We start from the raw sequence: 6,000 nt of genomic DNA, 5'->3' as shown, positions 1-6,000 counted from the left end.
TAGGTTTTGGTGGATCCCTTTTCCAGACTGGCTCATTTTGTACCCCTAACTAAGAATTATCATTTATTTTTCTCTTGCATGTGGTACGACTTCATGGCATTCCTGTGAATATTGTTTCCGACAGAGGTCCACAGTTCATCTATACCTTTTGGAGAGCCTTTTATAACTTGATTGGAACCACTGTTTCCTTGTCTTCTGGCTACCATCCTCAGACCAATGGACAAACTGAGAGAGTAAACCAGGACCTTGAAGCCTATCTTAGAGCCTTTGTCAATGCTCGCCATACCAACTGGTCTGAGTTGTTACCCCTAGCTGAGCTGGCAAGAAACACTCATTTGCACTCTTCTCTTAAATGATCTCCATTTCAAGCCGCAGCAGGGTATCAACCTTGTGTCTTCCCTCTCTCTGCTCAGTCCATTGGGGTTCCTGCTGCAGACCGACACGTCACTGGACTCACCACTCATTGGCAACATATTCACTCTCTGCTATGTTCACCTGTCTCTAGGTATAAAAAGTTTGCTGATCATCATAGAGCTTCTGTATGTGCCATCCCAGTGGGTGAATGTGTTTGGGTGTCTACTCGACATATTCATGTACGTCAACCCTGTCACAAATTGGGGCCTAGGTTTATCGGCCCTTACAAGGTTTTGAAAAGATTGTCTCCTGTTGCCTACAAAGTGGCCTTACCCAAAACCCAGTGCATACACCCATTCTTCCACATCTCACTACTCAAGCCTTACATCAAGAATGGATATACCCAGCTCCAAGCTCCTCCTCCTCCGCTCCTAGTCCGTGGTGACCTTGAATATGAGGTAGCTAAGATCCTGGACTCCAGATACAGGTGCAGACAACTGCAGTATCTGATACACTGGAAGGGTTACTCTGTGGCAGATTGTTCCTGGGTTCCTGCCCGTGATGTGCATGCTCCATCTTTGGTCTCCAGGTTCCATGCTGCTCATCCTTTGAGGCCAGCTCTGGTTCCCAGAGGGAACCCTTGAGAAGGGGGCTATGTCACGCTGCACCGCTCTAGCCGTTGCTAGGGGCACGGCGTCTCCTTCCTTGCTTGTTGCCAGGGGCTGTGTCGGGTCCGGATGCGTGCAGTGCTGACATCATCGCCACATGCTCCTCTCTCTCAGATGCCAGTCTGGATTTCTGTGGCGTGAATCCTGTGCCTATGTATGTCCCTCAATAACGATCTATCACTGCCCAAGTATAGGTTTTACTTTGTGTGCTATAGATCATTACTACAATATTGCCTTAAAGTGTTTGAACCCTGCCTGTCTGACTACTCTACCTGTTATACCCCTGAATTGCTGGATTGATATACTGCTGCTGAACTCTGCCTGTCTGACTACTCTGCCTGTTTAACCCCTAAATTGTTGGACTGATATACTGCTGCTGAACCCTGCCTGTCTGACTTCTCTCCCTGTTTAACCCCTAAATTGCTGGACTGATATACTGCCGCTGAACCCTGCCTGTCTGACTGCTCTGCCTGTTTAACCCCTAATTTGCTGGATTGATATACTGCTGCTAAACCCTGCCTGTCTGACTACTCTGTTTATTAACCCTTGTTGTTCTGGATTGCCTTTTTGTTGCCGAACCCTGCCGGCCTGACCATTCTAGTGGTGTGCCCTTGGACTGCTTTACTGTTGCCAAATCCTGCCTGCCTGACCATTCTAGTGGTGTGCCCTTGGACTGCTTTGCTGTTGACAAACCCTGCCTGCCTGACCATTCTAGTGGTTTGTCTTTGGACTGCTCTGCCGTTTCCACTGGGGATTGTCCTGCATGTGGTGAGTGCCGCCCTCCTCATCTTACTAACTTTCTCTGCCCTGGGATATTCCCTATCATTCCGGCTCGACGCTGGGATAACAAGACTACTGGCCGAGATCAGTCTGATAGAGGAGTATCCCACAAGCATTACAGCTAGCACTCGTACTGTAGGTTGGGTCTTGGAGAACTCGCTGATCAGATATCGTTGGTAAGCTTTCTGGGAACTGCTCTGCAAATTTAAAGACTTGAGAGAGCCTTTGTTTGAGTTTCACTTACTGGTCTTCCAGAAGTCTTAAAACTTGATTCTTCCATCTATCCAGCCACGCTATGTTGAAAACAATCTAGGCGAGACTCAATTTAGGCAGCCTCCAGAGCAAATAGTGACGTAAGCAAGATAAGTAAGACAGAATATTAACAGTCCTTTTAGGCTGAAATTATGTGATGTAGATCAGTACAAGAAAGAACAGTTCTTCTGTGACTGCAGTACCCAGCTTGTTTGCTGGCCACCAAATCAGAGTTATGCCACCATGAACACATTAGGCTTAGCACTCAGGTAATCCCCGTTGCAAACAACATTCAAATTGATCATTTTGATATGCAGATGGTCCAGTGTTTCAGAGTTAAATGGTGGATTAGTTGATTCTTTGCAGGAACTCTTGATATTGCGTCAGATCATAGTCATTGCCTAGACACGCCCGTAATACTTTATTTTTTACATGTTTTAGATTTGTTTTGTTAATCTGCTTGAATTCCGCAGCGTAATTGTGGAGAGCTTGATTCGCCTTAATTATCAAAGCCTACAGACCGGCAAAAGTAGAATTTTGTGACGTAACATACGATCCGCCGGTCTCAGTCCGACACAGATCGATGCTTACGTCATTACAGATGTTCCGAATGCAAATTCGGCACTATCTGACTACTTTTGCTAGTTAACACATATCTTACAGGTACCCTTGCCACTATTCCGGCCCAGTGTACCTGGTTTTCAATCCACCGCCCTGGAGGCGGCGGATGCCATAGGAATCAATGGGAGTCTGAAAGCAGCGAAAGCTTATGTTCACTGCTGCCCGATATCCCATTGATTCCTATGGGAGAATAAAAGTTACGTTTACACCTAACACCCTAACATGTACCCCAAGTCTAAACACCCCTAATCTGCTGCCCCCTACACCGCCGCTACCTACATTATACTAATCAACCCCTAATCTGCAGCCCCCTACACCGCCGCCACCTAAATTATACTTATTAACCCCTAATCTGCCGCCCCGACACCGCCGCCACCTACATAGTTATTAACCCCTAAACCGCCAGCCCCCCACATCGGCATAAACTAAATTAACCTATTAACCCCTAAACCTAACAACCCGCTAACTTTATATTAAATATTAACTCATCCCTATTTTATAATAAATTTAAACTTACCTTTAGATTTAAATTAAACTATATTAAACTATTAATTAACCTACCCTAACTACTATAATAAAATTACATTAAACTATATTAAATTAATAATTAATCTAACCTAACTTTTAAACTAAAATTACATTAAACTACAATTTAAATTAACTATATTATATATTTAAACACCTAACCCTACTCAAATAATTTAGATCTACACTAAAAAATTACTAAGTTACCAAAAACTAACAACTAAGTTACAAAAAAAAATAAACACTAAGTTACAAAAAATAAAAAATAAATTATCAAAGATTTAAACTAATTACACCTAATCTAAGGGCCCTATGAAAATAAAAAGCCCCCCCAAAATAAAATAAAACCCCTAACCTACAATAAACTACAAATAGCCCTTAAAAGGGCCTTTTGCAGGGCATTACCCCAAAGAAATCAGCTCTTTTACCTGTAAATAAAAAATACAAATACCCCCTAACAGTAAAACCTACCACCCACACAACCAAACCCCCCAAATAAAAACCTAATCTAAAAAAACCTAAGCTCCCCATTGCTCTATTGCAGCCCAAGTCCTAATCTAAAACTAAAACTCACCCAATAAAACCTTAAAAAATCCTAACACTAACCCCAGAAAATGTATTTACAGTTTTGAAGATCCGACATCCATCCTCCAAGAAGCCGGCAGAAGTCTTCATCCAAGCGGCCAAAGTCTTCATCCAAGCCTGCAGAAGTCTTCACCCAGACAGCATCTTCTATCTTCATCGATCCGGCGCGGAGCGGCTCCATCTTCAAGACATCTGATGCGGAGCATCCTCTACTTTACAACGACTACAGACGAATGAAGGTTCCTTTAAATGACGTCATCCAAGATGGGGTCCCTTAGATTCCGATTGGCTGATAGAATTCTATCAGCCAATCGGAATTAAGGTTGAAAAAATCCTATTGGCTGATACAATCAGCCAATAGGATTGAGCTTACATCCTATTGGCTGATCCAATCAGCCAATAGGATTGAGCTCGCATTCTATTGGCTGATTGGAATAGCCAATAGGATGAAAGCTCAATTGTATTGGCTGATTGCAACAGCCAATAGGATTTTTTCAACCTTAATTCCGATTGACTGATAGAATTCTATTAGCCAATCGGAATCTAAGGGAAGCCATCTTGGATGACTTAATTTAAAGGAACCTTCATTCGTCGGTAGTCGTCGGAAAGAAGAGGATGCTCCGCGTCGGATGTCTTGAAGATGGAGCCACTCCGAGCCAGATGGATGAAGATAGAAGATGCCGTCTGGATGAAGACTTCTGCAGGCTTGGATGAAGACTTCGGTAGCTTCGTTGAGGACTTCTCAGGCTTCTTGGAGGATGGATGTCGGATCTTCAAAACTGTAAGTAAATCTTCAGGGGGTAAGTGTTATGATTTTTTAAGGGTTTATTCGGTGGGTTTTAGTTTTAGATTAGGACTTGGGCTGCAATAGAGCTAAATGCCCTTTTAAGGGCAATGCCCATCCAAATGCCCTTTTCAGGGCAATGGGGAGCTTAGGTTTTTTTAGATTAGGTTTTCATTTGGGGGGGTTGGTTGTGTGGGTGGTAGGTTTTACTGTTGGGGGGGTTATTTGTATTTTTTATTTACAGGTAAAAGAGCTGATTTATTTAAGGGCTATTTGTAGCTTATTGTAGGTTAGGTTTTTTTTTATTTTGGGGGGCTTTTTTATTTTCATAGGGCCCTTAGATTAGGTGTAATTAGTTTAAATCTTTGATAATTTATTTTTTATTTTTTGTAACTTAGTGTTTGTTATTTTTTGTGACTTAGTTGTTAGTTTTTGGTAACAACTAATTTTTTAGTGTAGATTTAAATTATAGTTAGGGTGTCTACTCGACATATTCATGTACGTCAACCCTGTCAGGTTAGGGTAGGTTAATTATTAATTTAATATAGTTTAATGTAATTTTATTAAAATAGTTAGGGTAGGTTAATTAATAGTTTAATATAGTTTAATTTAAATCTAAAGGTAAGTTTAAATTTATTATAAGATAGGGATGAGTTAATATTTAATATAAAGTTAGCGGGTTGTTAGGTTTAGGGGTTAATAGTTTAATTTTGTTTATGGCGATGTGGGGGGCTGGCGTTTTAGCGGTTAATACATTTATTTAGTTGCGGTGGGCTCCGGGGAGTGGCAGGATAGGGGTTAATGACTTTATGTAGGTGGCGGCGGTATAGGGGGTGGTAGATTAGGGGTTAATAAGTATAATGTAGGTGGCGGTGGGCTCCGGGAGCAGAGGAATAGGGGTTAATAAGTTTATTAGAGTTGCAGTGGGCTCCGGGAGCAGCGGGATAGGGGTTAATAACTTTATTTAGTTGCGGCGGGGTCCGGGAGCGGCGGTATAGGGGTTAAACAGTTTAGTATAGTGGCGGTGCTCAGTGACAGTATACAAATAAAGCTGGGAAAAAGCCGAAGAGCAGCGAGATCGATGACTGTTAGTTAACAACTGTCCGCTGCTCATCGCCCCGTACTTGGTGCGTGGCTTTTTGACAGCTTTTTTGGTAGCTATGGAGAGCGTATTCAGGTCCGCTGCACAGGTCTCAATTCATTTTAATTCTTCTAGTGCTTTTTGGGCTTTCGCTCAAGCACAACCCGTAACTTTCAACTTGTAATATCAGCACTATTTAGCTTAGTCACAATATACATTGAAAGTAATGGGTGTGCTAAAGTAATGTTGTCTGCGCTAACCCTTTTCTGTTAAATATGATTTACCATGGACTTGTAATTTCAAGTTGCACACTAATATTAGCCCAGCCCAGCGATACTGCATATCCCGTC

The sequence above is a fragment of the Bombina bombina genome, chromosome 5, assembly GCF_027579735.1.
Source record: "Bombina bombina isolate aBomBom1 chromosome 5, aBomBom1.pri, whole genome shotgun sequence".
NCBI classification, from domain to species: domain Eukaryota; kingdom Metazoa; phylum Chordata; class Amphibia; order Anura; family Bombinatoridae; genus Bombina; species Bombina bombina.
This window is presented reverse-complemented; position numbering follows the sequence as displayed.